Source organism: Podarcis filfolensis (genome assembly GCF_964270895.1).
Source record: "Podarcis filfolensis genome assembly, chromosome: 6".
Lineage (NCBI taxonomy): Eukaryota > Metazoa > Chordata > Lepidosauria > Squamata > Lacertidae > Podarcis > Podarcis filfolensis.
The window spans coordinates 61,202,303-61,225,386 of record NC_139609.1 but is presented as its reverse complement, the minus strand read 5'-3'; the positions used below and the strand labels follow the sequence as shown (position 1 = coordinate 61,225,386).

General features: G+C 42.0%; 1 protein-coding gene and 1 long non-coding RNA gene across 7 annotated transcripts in view; one reads left to right on the top strand and one right to left on the bottom strand.

Annotated features, from left to right (window-relative positions):
* Nucleotides 1-18,282: 18,282 nt before the first annotated feature.
* LOC310764152 (zona pellucida sperm-binding protein 3 receptor-like) overlaps nt 18,283-23,084 on the bottom strand; it is a 69,559-nt gene continuing 64,757 nt past the window's right edge. The window contains exon 12 of the transcript XR_014549036.1: nt 18,283-18,721. The gene's annotated coding sequence lies outside the window, so the exon portion shown is untranslated. The remainder of the gene's footprint in view (nt 18,722-23,084) is intronic.
* The window catches only part of LOC310764192, a 37,052-nt gene continuing 32,701 nt past the window's right edge, over nt 18,734-23,084 (top strand). For 4 of the 6 annotated variants that reach the window (XR_014549043.1, XR_014549044.1, XR_014549045.1 and 1 more), the window contains exons 1-2: nt 18,734-20,201; nt 22,321-22,543. This is a non-coding gene — a long non-coding RNA (uncharacterized lncRNA). The other 2 variants (XR_014549047.1, XR_014549048.1) reach the window with 2 other exon arrangements.

Sequence of the window (23,084 nt, the reverse complement as noted above, 5' to 3'; positions counted from 1 at the left end):
GCAGTTTGCATTGCGGAACAGTGGAGGGAGCCAGCGAAGAAGCCGGGAGAGGCGCGTAAACAAAACATATGCCTGCGCCTCGTTTGGATGGAGTCGCCGGGTAAGGTTTGTGCAAAATCTCATTACCGGAGGCTTGCGATGAACTGGCACGCAAGGAAGTAGATTTGATAATTACAAGGGGGACCTGTAACTTAAAACTGCATGTAGGCGGAGGAAAGGAGAGGTCTACTGGAATGACGCTCCAGGAATCTGCAGTATGTTGGAAGAGGCGACGTGGTTGACCTTGCGAAATATGCCCTGAACAGTTCAAGATGAAAAACAAATGAACGCCACGCAAGGAGGTAAGGTCGTCGATCCAGTGCGTTGTTAGGAGCCTTTTAAGAACGTTAGAAGAACAGCTGTTGGTAGTTTTGACTCGCCCCGTGATGATTTTGAAGATCTTCGCCTTAATTTTGCTTGCAGCCTTCCTGGTTGATGAGGAAAACCTTCCACGTGATGTGATTTGAAGGGTTTCAAGCTGCTGTTCCCAGCACAAGGACATTCTGTGCGAAGGCCTTTTTATGTTTAGCCGCTTCCAGGTCTCCCTTTTGGAATATATCTGTGGCCTTTTTTGATGCGTGCAAAGTGGGGGGGGCGGGGGGTCTGTTTTGTTCTGTTGTTTTTCCGAAACTAGCGTGAGCGGCAAGTGACCCACTTAAGACGGGCAGCCGCGTGGTGGAGCCGCTCAGAAAAGCAGGGAACCGCTCCTGCTGCCGTCCTGTTGTGGGAGAAAGGGAAGAGCGCTCTGCAACTCCGAGGGAAACGTTCTGTTCCGTCCGCTGCCGCCGTTGCCGAGGCAATGACAGCGCCGACGATGATGCAAATGGTGTAACCGGTTCAAGAGGCGCACAAGCGCCGCCCACCTCGCCAGGAACCTCCATGCTGGGCTCTCAGGCGCACTTTCGACGCTTGCCGAGCTGGGTTGCCGGATAAAAGTCGCATTTCTGTATTGCTATGGGGAGAGAGAGAAGGGCGGGCAGTCTTGCTGCGGAACTGCGGCGGCTGCAGTTCCAAAGTTCTGTTTCTACAGCATTGGTCCCTTTCCTTAATACCCTGAGTTTCTGGGAGTGCTTTAAAAAGCATTTTGACAGCCATGCAGCGGAGGATCTTAAGAGTTGCATGGCCTGGGCATGTTTGGTAGGAGTAGTAAATTCAGTGGGACATACTCCTAAGTCAGCGTCTAGGCAAAACATTTCCTGCCCAAAGATTTTAGGAGCAAATTTCCGGGGGACTGCAAAGTGTAGACAAAGAAACGTGCAATTGTTCTGCGGTTTATCGTGTGCTTGTTGGTAACATGAGGCATAAGCAAGCTTTCCAGTAAAACAGAATTCTTTGGGAGGTGTAAGGAGTCTGTGGTGTGTTTGTTTTTTCCATTATTCTTTATTGTTAGAGATTTAGAGGGTGCTTTCCGTGGACATGAGCTTTTAACCAAGGCCACATTGCTTTGAGCTTTCTAGAGCTGCTTGTAGGCCAGCTGAAACTGGCATTGGCAAAAGTAAGCTGCTTTCAAAAAGTTGCTTTTTTCCCTCACTACAGAAATGGTGAGTTTGAGGGAAATTATTGAAGAAGATGAAAACTTGCATTTATCTGAAGATGCACCACCCCCCACCCCCCAGCGTCAGAAGAGCTGACATGTTGGCATTACCAGGGAATAAATACTTTTATAAAGCATCTTGGCAAAGTATTAGGGGTGTTTTTTGTTCAGTGCCTAGCAGACCACTCAGAATCCACCCCCAACGCGTTCTTTAACTTGCACAAGATTAGGAAAATGCAATGTAGCAGCATGGTATCACGTATATAGAAAATATAAATATTTGGTCCTGGTGGCTGCAGTTGATTATAGCACAGAATCTAATACGGGAAGTTAGTTTGGTTACCGTGTCTTTCAGTTTATTTTGATGACTTTAGGGTGGGGGCATTTTCAACAGAAACCCAAAGTCATCTGGGTCACTTATATCTCCATAAATGCTGCTGACAAGTGCCAGAGTCAGTCTTGCGGAATGGAGACAAATTCTAGAAGAAAGGTGATGTTAGTCAGCAGTATTAAGAGAAGAAGACCTTTAGTGCTACTAAGGAAACCATGTTGTTGGTTGTGATATGAGCTCTTATTGTATGAAGGCTTCATTTAATGACGATTAGACTTGTTGATTAAGGCACCTTGTTTTTATAGACAACAGACTTCAGGTGCCTCTGAAAGCTTTATTTTCTTAATATTTTGTTTTTTTTCTGTGGGGAACTGAATAGATGGTTCCGTCACTAAGCCATATTTTGAGTTACTATTTGTATAAACAGGATCTATCTTGTATTCTAAATCTAGTTTCTGTCATTTTGACAGTGGTTTATTCCTATTTACCGTTATGTCACATAGTTGAGCTTCCTGATTATAGGAAAGGGTACATTATATACAATTTCATTGTTATAATTTTTAGTAATTAAACCTCATCAAACTAATAAAATAGTAGAAGTCTTATAAAATATTTAATATTGCAGATATTTAGGATACAATCTACCCATATTTTATCACTGATAAAACTCACTGATTTTGGGAGAGGCAGCATTAAGCCAGTTAGCAAGTTCCAAATTAAAAAAACATTAAGCCACATTATAAGAGTATGAAACATTGCAAACAAAAAAACCTAAAGGTAATAGTGACTTAGTTAAGGGACATGTTTTCATTCTCTGAATGTTTCTGACTTGCTATTTTTGAGAGTGATTGTTTCCTATTCACACTACTTTTAATAAGAGAGTAGGCTAGTTGTCTGCAAGGAACCCTAATTTTAAAAACAGGACCTCTTTAATCGTTTATAAAGCTAGTAAACCTCTATATATCACTGTGTGTGCTAGATTTTCAGAATGATTTCCTAACAGTACTGTTGGTAGCATTGAAGAGCTATATTTCTGAAGTACTGTAGGTGGTTCTAAAAATCACCGTATCAGTATTGTGCCAATGTACAGAACGGATGCTGCTGCTGTCTAATAACAACAGCAAGCGTTCGTCAGGAGCAGGAAAAATATACAAGGTAGCTACACCACCCTCATTTCACAGAAATTGCTTAAAAGGTACCTGCAAATTTTGCCCTGTAATTTTCTTTCTAGGAGCTCTAGAGCCTTACTTTTTTAAAATGAAAGCTAAGAGTCTGAGGCACTTGCCTGGGGCACCACTGGAAGCCCTTGTGGGCACACTGGGTTGGTGACTGCTGCCTTATAAGAACCAGAAGCAAATGATAGTCAGTGCAGTTAGCGTTCACTTTTCTTTATACTGTACAGTCGTACCTTAGTTGTGTCGGAAACTGTGTCGGACGTTTGGCTTCTGAAAAACGTATGCAAATCGAAACATACAATTCCGGGTTTACAGTGTTGGGGAGTCAAATTGTCCTGAGTACCAAAGCATTCGAGAACCAAGGTATGACTGTACTTTATTTATCAAAGAGTTCTTTTCAGTATGGTCAGCTTTTCAGTGTTTAACGGAAGTAGAGGCTGGCAATAAGGCTGACCAGGATTTTAATATTTTGGGTCCTACACCTTTAAACTGTTGTCTTGCATGGCACCTGCCCAAATCTCCAACTTTGTGCACAGCGGTTCCAGAAGCCTTGATATAATTTTGCTTGGTTTTATCTAGTTTTTAGGAAATTTTATTGAATATTATTGTTGTATAGTACTGTATGTTTTTTGCTTTTGTGGAAACGAGTAGATATTTGTTATTATAAATAAATAAGATGATGTGGATAGCTTGGCTACCTCAGGTTTGGATTATTACATTTCCTCAAATCAGAAACAGTAAATTTTGCCATAGGCCCCCATCACCATAACTTTTTGGTATAAAAATATATGCATTCAGGTTGGCAGTAGGATACACTGACATTTAATAAAGAGAGAAGTGGTCTTGCGTGAAACCAGCTGCTCAAGACAAAGCAAACACTTGCTTAGTTGATTTCTATCTCCTGTCCCACGGCTACCAGCACTTCAGCCTTGGCCGTTTGGTTCCAGGACAAATAACAAAGCCAGAGGAATCAAAAACAAATCATGTAAAAAGCACTTGGGGGGGGATGTTACCATGGCAATAAGAAAGTCAAGTATTATTTTTCCCATGAGATATTGGAAGGTTGTAGTTTCAGTTCTGAAATGAGTTTCATTTCTTTCTCCCCCTGCCCAATAGTGTTTAACTGTATTATTATTATCATTATTTATTTTATTTACTAAATTTGTATACCACCTTTCATTCTAGGATCCAAGGGCAGTTCACAACAGAATAATACAAAATGAGAACACAAATTGCATAATAAAACAAAAACCAATAACCCCCCCCCCCCACACACACAAACATATTTAAAATGCCATATAAGGTTAATCATTCAAAGGCCTGGTTAATAGAGAAATGTTTTCGCTTGATGCCTAAAGGTGTGTAATGAAGGTGCCAGGTGAGCCTCCCTGGGGAGAACATTCCACAAACCACCGCAAAATGCCCATTCTTGTGTTGGTACCCTCCAGACCTCTTGTGGAGGAGGCACACGACAAAGAGCCTCAGATGATGATTGCAGGGTCTGGGTCATTTCATATGGGGAGAGGCAGTCCTTGAAGTACCATAGATTCTGGCGTAATAGGCAATTGGGTGTATAAGATGACCCCCCAAATTGGCAGCTACCAATTTGGGGGGTTGCCTTACACGCTTCGGCAGCTTCGCTGGGCAGTGGACGGCGGGCTCCGCGCCGGAAGGAAGCTGCCCAGTGAAGCTAAGCCAGCTTCACTGGGCGGCTTCCTCCTGGTGCGGAGCGGAGCCCACTGCCCACTGCTGCTGCCCAGCAAAGCTGCCGCCGCCGCAGCAGTGAGCAGTGGCCTCCGTGAAGCTGGCTTAGCATCGCTGGGCAGCTTCCTTCCGGCACGGAGCAGAGCCCGCCACCCACTGCAGCCATACCTGGCGTATAAGACGACCCCTGACTTTTTAACCTCTTTTCCGGGGTTAAAAACTCGTCTTATACGCCAGAATCTATGGTATTGTGGTCCTGAGCCATTTGAGGCTTTACAGGTCAAAACCAACAGTTTGAATTGGGCCTGAAAACTAATTGACAGCCCATGCAGCATCCCTAATTGCCCAGTGCCAGAAACACACACTCTAGATCGCTCCCGCCTCCCAATTGGACAGAGAGCCTAGAGAGAGAGATGGAATCTTTCTAGACTACAGTGGTACCTTGGGTTACATACGCTTCAGGTTACAGACTCCGCTAACCCAGAAATATTACCTCAGGTTAAGAACTTTGCTTCAGGATGAGAACAGAAATCGTGCAGTGGCAGCGCAGCAGCAGCAGGAGGCCCCATTAGCTAAAGTGGTGCTTCAAGTTAAGAACAGTTTCAGGTTAAGAACAGACCTCCAGAACGAATTAAGTTCTTAATCCAAGGTACCACTGTACAACAATTTCCCCTCCCCGACCCTCAGGTCTGCCCTGCTGCTGCACCAAATACCCAGCCAGGTGAGCACAGTTGGGTGAGACCAACATCACCCTGTCCGCCCACCCAGATCTCTCTGATACAGACCAAATCAGCCTCATCCACAGTCAGATCCTGGATGATGGAGGCCTTACTCAGAACCAACCTGGCATTCAGCAACAGCAGCGGCAGACCTGAGAGCTGGTTGACAGGACATTTGCAATTCCCCAGGTTGGAGGAGGGGCTGGTGCATGGCACAGTCACTCACTGCCTGTACCATGTGCCCTTACCTGGCCTGCCCCAAACCCATTCCTACCCCATGCCTTCCCTTGCCCAGAACCACTGCAATTGGGGTATTTAAGCATATTAATTCTCTTGCTTCCAAAACTCAGCTCTGGGGGAAATTACTTGGTCTTGATGCTCATGTCGAAGGATGTGTAGCATGCGCACCTGCATTGCCAGTCTTTATGTGTGCCCTGTGTCTGAAGGATTATTAGGTCTCTGTGCTTGTGCTTCAGTTGAAACCGCCTGTCTTTCAGGAGTAAAATCGTAAATTTGAAGTATGATCTAGTGCCAGGCTTATGGTAGGAAGAGTTTCCATGCTACATTAGCCTTATTTCTTTCCAATACTTTTCACCATGTGGAGAGTTGTAAAGTCCCTGGAGGGGTTAGCTGTGTGCCTTATTCTCGTGCTATACTCAAAAGGTACCACACATTAGCAGAAATTTTGATAGAGCTGCTTTCTGCATGCATGATTATGTGTGTATTACCAAAAATAAGTGCAGTTAACTTTTCAAGGGATGCATCTGTTTATGTGGTGAGCAGCATCCTAGCAAAATGCATCTGCAGCACTACAAAAAGTTGAATGTTTATATGTAGTACATTTATTCCCCTCCCCAAGTGCTTAATCTGCATCTTACATTGAAAAGGCACACTGAATCCAAACAATGCTGATGGTCTACATCATATAGGGGTATATCGCAGAAATGTACCATGTGACGTCTTAGGCTATAATCCTATGTACGCATGCCTGAGAGTGATCCCTATAGAACTGGATGTAGCTTACTTTTAATATGCATGGATAGAAGTGCACTGTTAACGAGTTAAGCATATTTATTTGTCCTGACCGCAGCAATATTGTATTGATGCCTCTGAGTTTTTGAATGAAAATATACTTAGTAAGACCAAAACTAATGATAAAAAGTGATAAACTAATTAAAACTGACATGTCTGGCCTTGAAGGGTGTTCTATTGCTTTTGCTACCTGGGTGATGGAAAAAGAAGCAATTGCAGGTTCTTTTTTTAACACTGATAATGCAGTCATATAACATCATTTGGAATGGCAAGCAGGCAGTCTATATCACTTTTTTTACTCAGCAGTATTTTTACTGCTGATAGTCACTGCTGTTCCTAGTGACTAAATCAAATACTCTTCTTAAAGCTCTACTTTCAAGCCTATTCTGTGAGCTTCCAGAACTGTTTCTTGTATAATTGTAACCAATTTTCTTGACACACCTCTTTCTGGTTGCCAAGTAACCAGTCATATTGCTAGGAATCCATATTGCTATGGTATCCTCATTTCTGTTTCTCCCCCCCCACCCCACCTCTATTTAATTTTCTGCTTTAATTAGTCAATTTTATAAAGCAGAAACATCTAGGTTTGTCCTTGTGAACACAAGACACTGATATAATATATGTAAGAACGACAGCTGATGATTAAGGATATGATTTTAGGTGACGTGTGTGTTGTAATCAGCTAAACAGGCCCCTTGCTATGAGAATTCAGGTTGCTACGGTTACCTATAGAAACTAGGACTTTGGGTTAACTCAGGACATCGATGCACAAAGCTCAGTATCTCACGTCCCTCTACACCAGCACAGATAACGTGTCATTGCCTCTGTATCTGACTCCATATCCAGTACATCATTTATAGGTTAGCTTTCTGAAAATTACTATATAGAATTAATCATATAACAGTTTGCAACAAAACAGAACTGGGATCAGTTTAAAAAAAACCAAAAAGGGTCTGGACTGACCAACTGAAGTACTTAAATTATTAAAGCCAAGCCTCTGCTTCTTTAGTGTTCAGCTGTGTACACCTTACCATTTACTCCAGTGCACTTCCACTGCTAGTTTTTGAAGCCACATGACATTGGCCACAATCCATCTGTATGCCGTAGTTTCCTGAGAAGTAGTGCTGATTGATAATGTTTTCTCCCAAACCAGCTTCCAGCTGATTTGGAAACGTAAGCCCTAGTTAAGGTGTGTACATTTTTGTGTGCCTCCTCCACGAGAGGTCCGGAAGGTGGCAACACAAGAACGAACCTTTTCTGCAGTTTCTCCCTATTTGTGGAATGTTCTCTCCAGGCAAAAACTTTCCTCTATAACCAAGCCTTTGGCCTTTAACTATTTGTGGCCTTTTGGAAGAGCACAGGTTACCGTGCATGTGCAAAGGACAACTTCATTGAAAAGGGGTTCTGGGGCAGAGGGTTATAGCTGAGGGAAACCAATCAGGTAATCAGTAATGGTGTGTACAGCAATGTAAACAGTGGGGGGAAACAACCTCACTGTGTTTTAAGCTGCTAATATGTACATGCCCTCAGACTTTGAGATCTGTATCCCAGTATAACAAGCTGTCCCTGGAGGGAGTTGAGGTATCTTATGGGTGGTCTTGATAATGTGATTCACCACAAAACAAGATCACAATAGAATTTTAAAGACGTATAAATAAAAACTAATTGAGGCAGTGAGAAATCAAGCAAGGATTAGATTATTTACGTGCTACACATTTCTTAATAACTACACATTGGATTTCAACATCTTTCCGATTAATTAGTTAATCTAAAATCAGTATGTCAAAAATGAGTTTAGCTTTGCAGTAATAAAAGTAAAATAGAACACATTTTAAAGTAACCGTTAACAGTTGCATTTTTATCATTGGTTAATTATGTTTATTTGTTTCAGCCACGGGCCATAACAAAATTACAAACAAATTCAGACATAAAATCAGAGGCAGAAGTACAGCAGCAGATAATAAACCAAAAGGGGGAAAATATTATTAGCACCACAGGAATAACTTAAGGTTACCAGACGTCCCCATTTTCCAGGGACAGTCCCCGGATTTACAAATCAGTCCCCATACAAAATCCATTGAAGTTGAAAAGTGTCCCCGGATTCATTGAAAAAAATCTGGTAACCTTAGAATAACTGTCCTTGGGGAAATCCAGGTTATATGAAATTACATAATCATCTGGATCAGTGATTGCCAACCTTCTTGAACCGGTGGACAAATTCTGAATTTTGAAAGAGTGCAGTGGGCACCAGTCCCAAACTAGCTGCCATGGAGGTGTGGTATAACGCAAAATGGCTGCTATGGGGACAAAGCATTACATAGCATGGCTACCACTGGGGAATGTTTGAAGAGGAAAAGGTATACTACAGGGGAAGCATAGCCTTGGAAAGTATTACCATTCCATCATAAATATCTAGTGCTGTTAACTGAGGTTTGTGTAATAGAGTGTTTGTTTACAACCATTGCTCTTCTTGGTAGTCTTGCTAGTCTTTATTAGCTGATGGTTGCTTGACCTATAAGGCACTGACTCTGGCTGGGACCCAAAAGTGGGCCATGGGTTATTTTGAGATGGGCCTCAATGCCACAGCCAGACCAGTATCTCCTTATTTGCTTGTCCAACCCTCTAACATGCCATAGCCTTTTGGCTGAACCAATGCCAGCACCAGCAACTCATTGTATGCACAACAAAGGTGGCTAGGAGACAGAGAAATGCCGTTGGGATGAGGAAAGGAGCGTGTCCCTCCTTTGAGGGGAAAATATGCTAGAGGAAGTTTTGAAGGAAACTGGAATAAGATGACGATTATTGTAATACATAAACAGGGGAAAGAGAAGAGTATAAGAGAGGAAAGTTGTTATGAGGAGAAATAAGTGAATGTCCCTCAGGGAGGAGAGATAAAGGGAGCTGGCAGTTTGGGCAGGGGTGTGGTATGAGAATAAAGTATAAATTGAGTATGAAGGGGAGATGGAAGAAGAAATTACCAGAGGGAGCTAATGATTTGCAAGACATGGGGGATGGGAAGGGAAAAGTGTAAAAGAAAAAACCTTCTCCATGTAGAGCCTCTGGATCTGCAAATTCTTCCTAAAATAGAAAGGCTGTCACAGTACCCCCTACCCAGAGCTCAGTAATTTCCAACTGATCATGTCAAACTCTGCCTCAGTCTGTCATGATTTTGTGACAGGACCTGCTCCTACACCACCATTTTGTGATTGGTGGGCCTCATTAATTTCTGACTGTCTTAGTTGGGCGCTAGGGGTACAAAATTTGAGAATCCCTGTTACAAGGTTCAAAATTCAAATAATTGCCAGATGGGTGCAATCAAACACACATTTAATCAAGAACTCACACACCATAGTGTGAAATAAAACTTTCATAATATTTTTTTATTTATAACCTCCCATCTGACTGGGTTGCCCCAGCTACTCTGAGCAGCTACGTTATCCTTCCCATTTAACTGTTCATAGCCTGATCCAGCATTTCTCAACTTTGGGTCTCCAGATGTTGTTGGACTACAACTCCCATCATCCTTGACCACTGGTCCTGCTAGCTAAGGATGATGGGAATTGTAGTTCAACAACATCTGGGGACTCAGCTTCAGAAAGGCTGGTCTAATCGCTAAGTGAATCCCAACAGATTTTATTTTTCTACCCTACAAATTATTTCACCATCAGAGGGCGATAAGAGGAATAACAAATAAAGATGGGTTTGGCTCCAGGGTATTGATTTATATCATTTATTAATAATAGTGCAGCAATCTCTTCTGTCTCAGTCACAGCAGCTTTATATTGGGGTATACCCTGTGAATGTGAGCTAAATCTACGATGTAAAAGATTTTCCAAGTTGGTTTTGCCGCCATGTGGATGACTTCATACAAGACTTAACAACTGTATATGTATTTGTCTTGGAAGGCAGCACTTTATGTTTGGTAATTATTTTCAAATTTTTCAATAACATTTGTAAAAACAAAATGTGGGGGAGAAAATTATACGTTGTAATCTTCTAAATCCCAGTAGAAATGCTAATTACTCCTCTGCTTTTCCAACATAAGCATTAAAGCCCCTTTCCAATAAAGTTACTGAATTTAAATAACTATTCTTCATTAGTTAAGTTGCTGAATACTTAAGTCCTTCCATATAACAATAACATCACTTGGGATAATATAGACGCTTAACATTATATAATTAAATTATTTCATTTAACCTTTTATAATTACGGTAAATTATTTTTTTGATGTGTAACTTCATGATCAGAATTTATTAACCATAATTAATTGTTCACAATCTGTTTTCAGGTCATCAACACACACACACACGTCATCAACATAAACACACACACAATCTGGGACCTCCATACCCACTTGCAGAAAAAAACAATCCAGTGAGTTAGGATCTTATCCATTAATAATTGTATAAGCTCAGTTTCCTAAAGACGAACAGCCAAACACAGTATCATATTTCATTAAAAAAGAAAACCATACCCTCCCTCCCAACACATATTGTTGGTGTTCCATTTCTCCAGAACAAAAGCATAACTTTTGCTTATCCGCAGAGTTTGGGGAAGTAGAGGGCCAAGTGTAATTCTGAGTTGTTTGGAAAACTATATTTATTTTCTGCTTACAATTGTTTGACTACCGAACAGAAGATCATCATCTGAGTCCTTCATTTCCTAGTATGCGGCATTTTGTGCCCTTATTGTGCTGTTTGAGAGGACTGAATTTGAAAGTTTTTCATCTGATCTGCTTGGATCCAGAATCTCATAGCCCAGAAGGGTGACTTTGGAAAGAGACAATATGTTATTCCATTGTATAGCTCTGTCAGAAACTTGTGTTCCTTCAGTTAAAATACAAAATCAAGTGAGCTCTAGGGACACACACTTTTATCTTCCTACCCTGTCCATTCATGAGCTTTCTGTGGGCTCATGAAAAAGGAAACCTTGAAAAAGTAGAAGTGTGGCTGTAATTGGGATTATTCTATTTTTAGCCCGTGAAGCAAGCCGTCTGCTGTCCTGTCCGTGTCCCAGCAGAGGTGTTACATAACTCTGACTTAATTCTCTGTATCTGCTGCTACATCAACTTCCCCTTTCCTTTGAACTTTGCTTTTAAAACAAAACAAAACACCAGGCCTTTAATTCTTTAAACTCTTTACTTAACAGGAATATTAAGCACTATGTTTACAGCAGCTCCTTAAGGGCATTGGGAAGTTCTGAACAGAAATTAACCAAATGATTTAAGAAACAAAACAAAACTCACACAACCTTGATTATCTAGCAATAACTTCAAATATGTTGGACACTCTACTACTTTCAAATTAAGAGATTTCTGTAATTTGCTAATTCTAGAGTTGTCACCTGTGTTTATTTAGGGTAAAAGCATAACAGACAAGTACATGATCATGATTGTTCTTTGATATTCTTTTTAAGTGTCATTGTGTTTCCTGCTTAGTTAATCTGTGAATCTGGATGCTTGTGCTCAAGTTATGGCCTTTGTAGCCTGGCCATTTTCCAGATTCCAAGAATGGATAGTGCATCTGGTTGGTGAGATAAACCCAGGATGTACTCTTTAACCTACTCTGGATTAACCAGGAGAAAGGGAAAGCAAGGTGTGTAAGGAACAGATGCTGAGCAGCATAGGAGAAATTTAGAAAAGATGTGTAGTGTCCTCAAGGCATCATAATGTCTAGGTCAAGCCCTTTTTAGGCTGAGTATATACTGTATACTGTGGGGATTGGGGGTTTGTTTTGTTTTTTTACTTAAATACATTGTGGCAGATTAGTTCATTATACTAGGCTTGTTGTATATGTACAAAGCTGATTTGAGACGAGTGGAGAGCTAAGAACATAAGATGAACCTGCTGAATCAGGCCAATGGCCCATCTGGCCCAACATCCTGTTCTCACAGTGGCCAACCAGATGCCTGTGGAAGTCTGCAAGCTGGACATGAACGCAACAGCATTCAGCCTGCCTGCAATTCCCAAGAACTGGTGTTTAGAGGCACAAATCCTCTTGACAGTGGAGGTAGAACATAGCCATTGTGGCTAACAGCTATTGATAGCTTTATTCTCCTTGAAAATGTCAAATCCTCTCCAAAAGCCATCCAAACTAGTGGCCATCGCATTGTGGGAGAAAATTCCATAGTTTCAACTATGTGCTACATGAATAAGTACTTTCTTTTGTTCATTCTGAATCTTCCAACAATAGGTAGTCACAGGCCCTACTTTTTGCAAGAATTGATAATCTAGAAAAAGAATGTTCCTTTTATATATGTATGGCTCCTAGGCATCCTTGTGAGGCAAGTTGCTTTACTTTTTTTCTTTTTTTAAAAACGACAACCCATTTATTGTTTTATTACAACTATATGTAACAGTATATTCAGCATAAATATATATAGTACATGTTAAAAGAGTTCTCAATCAAGTAAATTCGATAGCAAGATACTTCAGGATAATCTATATATAAATGTTAAGCATGGAAAGACGTCCTGTTTTGTTTGCTTATCTAAATTCTCCATGAAGTAAAGTAAAATAGCCACTAAAGTGCAAAAAAGGTAAAGAAAGAAATAAGAGGTTAAGGTCTCCCCTTGCCTTGCCCCCAGGTGCTTAGATTGTTCCTAAAACAATGTATGATTGGACCGCATCTTGTACTTCTTCATTTTACTTATTCATTATTGAACACCAGTTATTTATGAACGAATTATATTGTTGCCTTTTAATTTTTATAAAGCTCTAGTTAGTAAGTTAGTATTTATTATAAAGTTAGTTTGACCATGTAAGCCAAGTACCAGACTCTTAGTTAGCCAGTCCCCAATAAAGGGTGGATTAATCTTATAACTGATAGTTACCAGGGTTGCTGTTGGCAAATAAGTGATCATTGATTTGCCACCAGGGGACAAGGCGGCTTTTACATAACCCAAAAGCATAATTAATGGTCCATGGGCAGTTCATAAGCAGTCATTATTTTTAGTTTACTTACTATCTGGACTTTGATTTTAGGGCATGCCCAAAATATGAGACATATTGACAGTGCTTTATCAAACAGCTATTTGTAAATATTTGGGTTAATCTTTGTGATATGAGGTACCATCTAAAAATCAGCTTGTATTTTTTTTATTTAAGATCCATGCAAACCATAAAGGTACTCCAATGTTTTTCATTCTATGGCAAAAAGTGCTTAATATTCTCAATGCATCTTTGTCCTTGCAGTAGTTTAGCCTCATTTAGGGATGGGCCAATCTGTCAGTTTGGGTTTCTCTCAGTTGCTCATTGCTCCAATTTTTCTGTTCTTCACATTTCCACATTAGACTGCATTTTTTTCAGTGTACAAAAAATCCTCATGAATTCATAAGCATTTTCATATTTACAATATTGGATGTAATTTTCCATAATACAAACATTTTTTCAAGGCAGTTTACCACAATATAACACATTTTGTTACATTATTTCCACTATTATTTTTATGCACATTTTGCATTATGCATTTCTGTGCACATTACTTGGTCAGAGAACTATAATACAAAATTCAGGGAAGTTGAATTTTGAAGGATGGCTAGGATTTGGTTTGCATATTCTCTTTGGAAAGTGTGGATTGGGTAATTCACCTTTAAATTGAGTCAAATTTCTCCCCTAACCCCACCATGTCAGATCACCTCGTGTTGTTAAATCCCACAGTAAGATTCACTGAACATTCAGTCCCCTTTGAGGCTATATGTCTTGCCATGCAACTGCAAGGAATGTGTGCATGTTGAGAATTGGGGGGGGGGTTACTTGAAGCTATGGTTTTAAGAGGAAATAAACAGAATTCTAAAGTACTAGAAAATGGATTTCAAAACATAATTTATCCTGCAGGTTTCAGAAATATGGTAAAAAAATATGGTAAAAACTGTACAAATAATTCTCTTGTCTCTCCGTCCCCCCAATTTGCATTGCTTCCCCCCACCTTTTTATGTGGACAATATAAGGAATTGCATGCTGCCTACACAAGGATTAAGAGAAGTAGGGCCAAAGAACCCTACTGCATATTGTACCTTCTTTTCTGAATTATTTCTTCTTGGACATGTAGCTTATGCTAATGCCATGATCCTGTGCGCTGTACACACTGGGACTTCTATCTGAATAAACATGAATTGGACATGAAGAGGTTATATGCATCCCTTGGATTTATCACATTACTATACATAACACTATTACCCTGTGTCTCCCAAGCTTCCCTGGGAACATGCCTCATAGCATGTGCTTGTGTCTTGATCTTGTATTTTTATTTTTCTTGTGCTTTTCTCTTGTATTTATTCCATGACTAATGAAGCACAGAATGTCAAGCGTAGAGAAAGGCTATTTATGGGCTACCAGTGCAATCCCTGCAACTTCCAGTTATGTTGTCAAGTGTACCTTCATGTTACGAGGCATCCCTGTGGTCTCTATTCTTAGCAGCTAATCATGGAAATAATTCTCTTCAGCATTACTGGCTTCTTGGCTTCAGAGGTTCGCCAGCTCTCAGGCTTACAGAGGCAATCAGCTTCCTGTCATTTGCCCCACCTGCAGAGAGTAACGGTACTAGATATCGTATCACTGCCCACCCCAGTATCTTTAAAGAGGCCCCCATTTCTGATGCTGTCACACCCATCATACTAATACTAAAGGTGATTACAGATGGTGTATGTTTTATGGTTAAAATGAAATGTAGAACAGTAATATCCTATGATGCCACAGAACACGATTGAAACCCTCAATTAATTCCTTGCGTGTGATTGCATAATTGTCTCTTTAAAATGGAGGCATAGGGTGCTGCATTGTCTCATCAATGCTAGGACTTTGTGTTCCCTATATTAATGCCTGCTGTTTAGTTCCACTCCTCAGTTTTATCGCTGTTTGTTCCTGTGTGTGCAGTTACTTGTACTTGCTAAAATAAGTGTGCAAGCATTTTTACAGCAATCCAATATGCATGCTTTGTAAAACTCACTGTCAACATACTGAAAATGAATTCAATACTGCCAGAGAACTTGAGGGAATAATAGGGAATAATTGAATAATAGGGACCAGGCCTTAGAAACATGCTTAATGTGAAAGGTAGATCAAAGTACTTTGGAGTTTGTATCTCATTAAGTTAGCATTTGTCTGACTGCCTTAAAGTGTCACTTTTAGTGGTGTGGACTGAAGACAACATTCAGTCTGAAATCCCTTTAGTGCTCTAACTGCTTTAGAGGAGAGCGCCTTCACTTCAGCCTGAAGCAGAACCTGGTCTTGGAAGTACCAGAGCTTTGTATCTCCCTATTTAGTATCACGAGGAAATGGCTGGTGGGTGGGAGAGACGACTCCTCACCAAGGACCTTTAGGAAAATGGGGGATCCTTAACCCCCTGTTAGATGTCTTTGAGCCTGTAGAAAGCTAGCAGGGCAGGGTCAAGTGGACCTCCCAAATTCCAAAAATTTGTTGCTACTGTAGAAAACGCTCTGTTCAATGTATCTCACATCCCAGCAGACTTGGGAATGGAATGGTGTGCAAAAGAGCCTCTGAAGATGATTTCAGTGCCAGGGTAAGCTCATACCCTGGGCCAGGTTCAAGGTGCTGTTATTCGTATGCAAAGCCCTTAATAACTTAGGACCAGTTTACCTACAAGATTGCCTGACCCTGCATGTGCCCACTTGATTGCTTTGATCATTGGAATTGGCACTACTACAGGTGCCACATAATACCCATTCCAGCATATGGATCTTGGTGACATAAGTTCCTTCTTCACCTGATTTGCTGCTTGGTGAGCTAGCTGCATATGAACCAGTTCTGCTTTGTAGTCAGTGAGGAAGAAGCCTGTTCCATACCTGATTTCAAAGTGGATCATGCAGCAAAGAGCATCTGTTTTAGCATGTGGTTTCCTTGTTGTGGTTTGGTCGTTCTGCTAGTAATGCTAGTTTCACTATTTGTACAGGGTCAAAACGTAATGCATTTATTCTGTCTTTCCTCATAACTAATGGTTCTTTCTATCGTGTGCCCTCTATCCCTTCCAACGCTACTAATTCTTGTGGCTGCACACAAAATAAGACTCATAATTTTAGTCCCTGTCTTTGTTGTTGCTTAGTCGTTTAGTCGTGTCTGACTCTTCGTGACCCCATGGACCAGAGCACACCAGGCACTTCTGTCTTCCACTGCCTCCCACAGTTTGGTCAGACTCATGTTTGTAGCTTCGAAGACACTATCCAACCATCTCGTCTTCTGTCGTCCCCTTCTCCTTGTGCCCTCCATCTTTCCCAACATCAGGGTCTTTTCCAGGGAGTTTTCTCTTCTCATGAGGTGGCCAAAGTATTGGAGCCTCAGCTTCACGATCTGTCCTTCCAGTGAGCACTCAGGGCTGATTTCCTTCAGAATGGCTAGGTTTGATCTTCTTGCAGTCCATGGGACTCTCAAGAGTCTCCTCCAGTCCCTGTCTAGAGTCCCTGTCTAGTAGTGTTGAAGATAAAGTTTTTAACAATTTGAGGGATACAACTTTCATGCTCCCCCCCCCGACCCCAATATTCAGTAAGAGATTTTATGGCTTTAACAAGGACCTGACCAATCCCCCATTGCCATCTTGAAAGCTGGAGCTTGTTTTCCTCATTTAACTCCAGCAGTAAAGTACTTTTTAAATGCTTGCAGTGTTGGCATTAGACTACTGCTGTTCCTCTTGGCTTTGCCCCCATGCTGGGAAGAAAAGTAGGCCTTTTTCTTTTAAGGGTTGTGCAGAAGAGATTGCCTTTTAAAACACCACCCTACTATTTTTGCTCAGTAGAACAAAAGCAGCCATATCCCACAACTGTCTGCACTGTCTCTTTTCTGAGGCTTCTCAACGGAAACAGTGATAAACTATTTCTGGCTCTTTCAGCAGTAATTCAATACCAAACTACTGCTGGTCAAATGTGAACTTTAGTCACAGGGACACATCCAGTTGTAGGTTTAGCAGTAAACTGATGTCTACTTCCAGCATGAACCTGCCCTCACTTGGATGCTCAAAATAATCTGCGTGAGTGATAGACATTGCATGTCTGCTTAAACATCTTTTTTTTGTAAATATCGTTCACCAATGCTGTTGCTGCCATTCTCCCATGTTACAGCTCAAGGGAACACTGTAGTGCCTTTTACCCTGTAATTTGTACATTACAGGTTGCATTCTAGTTATAAATAAAGAAATATGTGGGCATGGTTCAATTTTGGGAACAGTTTGTACTCGTAACACATGTGAAGGCAGGCAGTCGTATTGTGAAGCATCCTCTGATGTGCTGTAGCCTTCCTCAAATGGAGTGTCCAGGAAGTTCTTGCTGCTCCAATCCCTGGGGAAAGCTGCTAACTGTGAAATGAGCTTCAAATGGGTCCACACCAGTTTTCAGGTTACGGGATTCAAACCCTGTAGGCATCTTGTGTACAGTTCTGGCTTTTCCAAGCAAAGAAAACTAAGCACAGTTTCTTCATAGCAGGAACAATGTTGCCTTTCAAATTCTTACTGCTGTTGTACTGCTTTAAAAAGGTAAAGGACCCCTGACAGTTAAGTCCAGTCACGAACGACTCTAGGGTTGCGGCGCTCATCTCGCTTTACTGGCCGAGCGAGCTGACATTTGTCCGCAGACAGTTTTTCCGGGTCATGTGGCCAGCATGACTAAGCTACTTCTGGCAAAACCAGAGCAGCGCACACCCAGTCGCGGGGATTCAAACCGCCGACCTTCTGATCGGCAAGCCCAAGAGGCTCAGTGGTTTAGACCACAGCGCCACCCGCGTCCCTCTTACTGCCTTACTAGTACTTTAAAATAGTCATTTTTATTTTTATTTTGGTAACGTTTCCTAGCCAAATACAGACTCACAAGTACCCAAACAGAAACCCCCTCTCCCTTGCCCAAACCCATTTAGTCACCATTTAGCATCCTATTTAACTCTTCTGAATATGAATCAAATAATTCTGCATATCAAAACAACAAGACAAAAGCTTTGAAGGGAAAGAGTTGAAAGAAATGCTGCTGAATCAAAGACATCAAGGAAGTTCACTCAGAACTCTTGCGAGTCTTGTTGGGCCTTGTACTTTATCGTTGTCCAGCACTACTCCTTTGCCTTGCCTCCGCATACATTTTGAGCTCTGCATCTCTGTGTGGACTTTTTTAGCATTTGGAAGTTTTGCGATTGTTCTTGCATGCATCTGTGCACAACAGATGTCACTTTCAGGCAGTGAATAACTCTAAAATAACTCTGTAAAGAACAGGGAGGGGGAGAATCACTGGATTCTTCAGCTCTGCTAGAACATCGAAATTGTGCAGTCAGCCTTCCAGTACAAATTTAAGGCTGGCATGTTTCTGTTTTGAGGGGCTCACCAGAGCCTTTCTTTTATCTAGTCTTTCAGAATTACCCCAACAAAGCAAAATATTCCGTCTTTCATATTCTGATTTTCAAGAATCGCTCCCCAAATGGTCCTTTTGTCATGCCTTGGTGCTCCTAATGGTTTCCTCTCACAGCTGAGACAGGCCATTTGAACTCCAGTAAACTTATCAGTGGGGCAGAAAGGGTTAACACAGCTTGCTGCCAGGGGAACACACACCCCTGGAACATTTTGGAGGGAAAACCATTTGCTCCTCTCACCATGCTGAAGTGATTAGCTGTTGTAAGAAAAACCCTCTCCTGAGGCTAACACTGCTGGTGACCTAGGCCTGCAGAGTTTCATGCATCCACAGAAACAGGTTGTTTTTTTACCCGCCCCCCCCCCCAAATTAACAAATTTCCAAAATGTATTTGAGTGGAGTGTGGAAGGCTTGAAGTTTTCAGACATTTGCAGAAATGAAACGGTTAAAAGCATGTGCTCGGGTGTGTGCCTAAAAGCAACTGTCTTTTCCAAACTGCAGTGCCTTTGCTGCCCTTTGAGTTAAATCAAAAATTATATTGCATGTGTCACTGGGATGTGCACTAGCTTTTCTCGAGGACTGAAAAACATCTGCTTTGTGCTGCTTTATAAACGGGAATGAGCTGGTGGGGGTTAATGACACGAAACTTTGCTCTGTTTTTAAGCTGTGCCTCTTCAGGAGATGCTTGCCAACCCTGAAAAGAGTTAAGCTAGCAAGTGTAACTGTGGGAGAGCCACATGAAGCTGACGATGCGAACATAAGAAAGGGAAAGCTTGGAAATGAAGCAAAGAAACCAAGATGAGGAGGGAGCGCAGAGATATGGGTGCTGAGCCTGGGAGTGACTTTCTCTTGGTTTGTCCGGCCCTGGTAGTGCTGGCATCGGCTCTCTGGGGAAAGCTGCAGTTCTGCTGTTAAAACACAAGGAGCAGCCTGGAGAATTTTGAGCTGCGTCACACAGCTCAGAGGGGGAGAGAGAGAGAGAGGGAAAGCAAGCTCTGTCGATAGGTCTACTAGCAACAGCCCTGCTGCAGCAAGAGAGAGAGAGCTCATGAAAGAGAAGTCATAACAACATTGGGAAGCATGCTTCCTTTACCCATACAGCATATTTTTTTAAAAAAGAACCGCTATTTTGAAGCTTGTTTGGTACCAGCAGATTTTGTCCACTGATGATACCGGAAAGATGCAACGCAGTTAATCCCGCAAGGGGGGGCATACATAGGAAGGGTTAATGGGAGGAAAATTCTGGAATGTTCTATCCTGCGGCGGCGCAAACAGAGGGTTGAGGACTGCACAGGTGTAGATGAACAGAATTCGTGGTTCCTCTTTTTCCTTACGTACGTATCGGATTGGGATGTGGGGTGGGGGAGTTGAACCGACTGTCTCATTTGTGTGTGTGTGTGTGTGTGTGTGTGTGTGTGTGTGTATTTGTTGGGGTTTCTTTCTGTCCCCAAACTCTCCACCCCCAGAACTCTTACACCCCATGTTATTTTTCTGTGGCTAGATACTGTTGGCTGTGTCCTGCGTCACACCAATGGAATGAAGGCACAGGTTGTAAAATGTCACTGCGTAGCTGTAATGCAGATTTGGGGAAGGAAGAGAGAACAGTAGTTTTTCAGAGGTTAACATCAAGGAGTTGGCAGAGGGGTTAAAAAGACAGTCTCTGGATTTTTAAATCTGAGGGACTGTATCTGCATAGTTCAGAAAGTGGTGAATGATGACGCAGTGATCTTTGCCTAGCATGTTACTGGGTTTAAAAAGCATCAGGGGGAACAGGTACACTGTGAATCTCCAGGCCAGCTGAAAGGGACTAAGTTAAGAAGGGAAGATAGCGTTTAGGAATTAAATGTCATCATTTTGGCGTTGGAAAGTTGTTTACCTTGCTCTCTCCGTGTCTCCATGTTGGCAGTCTTCCAGCTCACATGTGATAGTCTTCCCTGTACTGCTGCATCATTAACTGAGTGCCTGAGCCTACACATGATTGGCTGGGGAGGGCTCTTATTCTAAACACACATTTCCATTGGAGGGAGAGGCAGTGGCAGGTGAAAAGCTGCCTCAGATTGGCTGGGGCCAGGATATCAAATCTAAATGTTCCATTCCTCTTGCTTTAAAAGGGGGTCTGAACAATTTGTGACTTAAAATGTTGGCTGTTTGCTTCTCTCCACCCCTCCTTTTCCTTAAATCAGGCATTTTGGAATGTGTCTGTGTTCTCAAGGCTGGTCATTTAAAGAGAAAAGCAAAAAAGCAGGAACTTGAGTATTGTGGATTAGTTTAGTTTATTACTGGTTCAAGTGACGCAGAAGGAAAAACAAATATTCTGTGACTCGAGTTGCATCAGTAACAGGCGTGTTTCCGGCTGCCGTGAGACAAGCCACGATGACGTGACATTATTATAGGCTTCAGAAGAGACAACAAAAAAGAGACTTTGGTGGGTGGCTATCTCTGTCTGTGAGTGGAAAAATTCTAACTAGGCAGAGCTATTTACATGTATTGTAAACTATTTGGGGCAGTGAGAGTGCCTGCCACTGGTATATATGTAAAAACCTGGACTGAACCAAAACTGAAATGTGTCCTAGGTTACGTCAGTGTAACCTCAAAGTCAGTGCTGTGATGGGATTGAATGGCAACAGAACATAGTGGTAAGATATATGAGGCTTGCTTTCTGTCATTTTGTTTTGTTTTAAAAGGAGGGGATGGAGAGTTCTAAGATGGCTGGAGAACGATAGGTGGACGGTCAAGAAGAATAAACCACCAGATCAAGCGGGGGGGGGGTGAGGATCCGGCATATAGGTAGACGTAGTGCTTGCTTTAACCATTTCATGAATCAGATTTTCCATTCTGGACTATCCCATAGCCAATCCTAGTCAACCATTTATTCTGTTCTGGAGGATGGGGTCTATGTTCTCTTCTCTTTGGAACCTGCCATGAAATCCAGAGTAACTAGCATTATCACATAACATGAGAGGGTGAGTTTCTTGTGGCGTTTTCTCATAAAATGCTCCAATGAATTGAAGGGTTTACGATGGTAAAAGGATTTGTGTTGGTGACTCACCGGCATAGAGAGAGTCAAGTACAGACAGTCGTTCGGCAGCAGTTTGCTGGCTTTGGAACCAGATCAGATGCATTTTGATTCTCCATCTTAATTTCTTTTAAAGTACTCTGTCTTCTCAAGTGTTGTTACAAGATGTATTCTCACCAGTAGGCTATAAAAGCCCACAAAAAGGTGAATATGCATAGTCTTCTATTCACATTTGCTAGCTCAGAGGAGCAAGAGGCGGAGGGGAAGGAGAGAAATAATCAGGAAGCCATTTCTGGAGGCAGACATGATGCGTGGAAGGAGGAAGGCAAGGAGACACAGCAAATACACCCCTCCTATATTATCCCCTCATGCACACCTTCATTTTTCCTTTCTGATTTGCCAAGTGTTATGCCTAATTTGAAATTCTTTCATTGTAGGTGCACCACTTCTCTCTCTCTCTTTCCCTCCCCCTCGCCCCCGGTGTGAGCCCTTGCTCTGCAGAGCTGTCTCCTCCAGAGGCAGTCTTGCATCCTGCAGTGCTAGTTCCGCAGAGGAGGGCAACAGGAGGCACAACTGCGATGGCCGCTCCTGGGAAGGGACCGACTCGGTGCTGAGATCATGCTTGTTCCTGGCAGGACTTGGAGACTATAATGCAGCTGGGTAGGTTGGGAGAGTGCTGGGTTAAATTCATTTTGACCGACGCCATCTAAACAAACACCTCTTGTGTCTTCTAGACATGACCACTAGGGGTTACATATCCATAATGGCGTTCCTTAGTATTTTGGGGAGTGAACTGGATTCATAAATGAGGAATATGGATGGAACAAACTCCTCTCTTTTCTGTATTCCCTAAAACACTTTTCTGAATGTTTAGGACTGAGCATGGAGATAGATTTGCTATTTTTCTTACCACGCTCAGATATGTTGGTGTTTGTTGTTTTTTGTGAATCTGGATTAGGGGGCTTGTTTTTTTAAACCACTTTCTTTGGTGATCGGTGGCTGCTCCTGCAAGGGAATCTATGGAACCTGAAAGCTACAAGGAGTGAGAGGCGTAATATTTCTGTAGGTTGAGGAAAGCAAGACTGTCCATCTCGTGTGTCCGGAGTTATTCATACAGGGACACTGGAGGCAGGTGAGCCTTGGCTGAAAGTAGTTTGGAAGCTTATGTGGTTTACTTCGAAGTCTGAAAATTTGCTGTTCT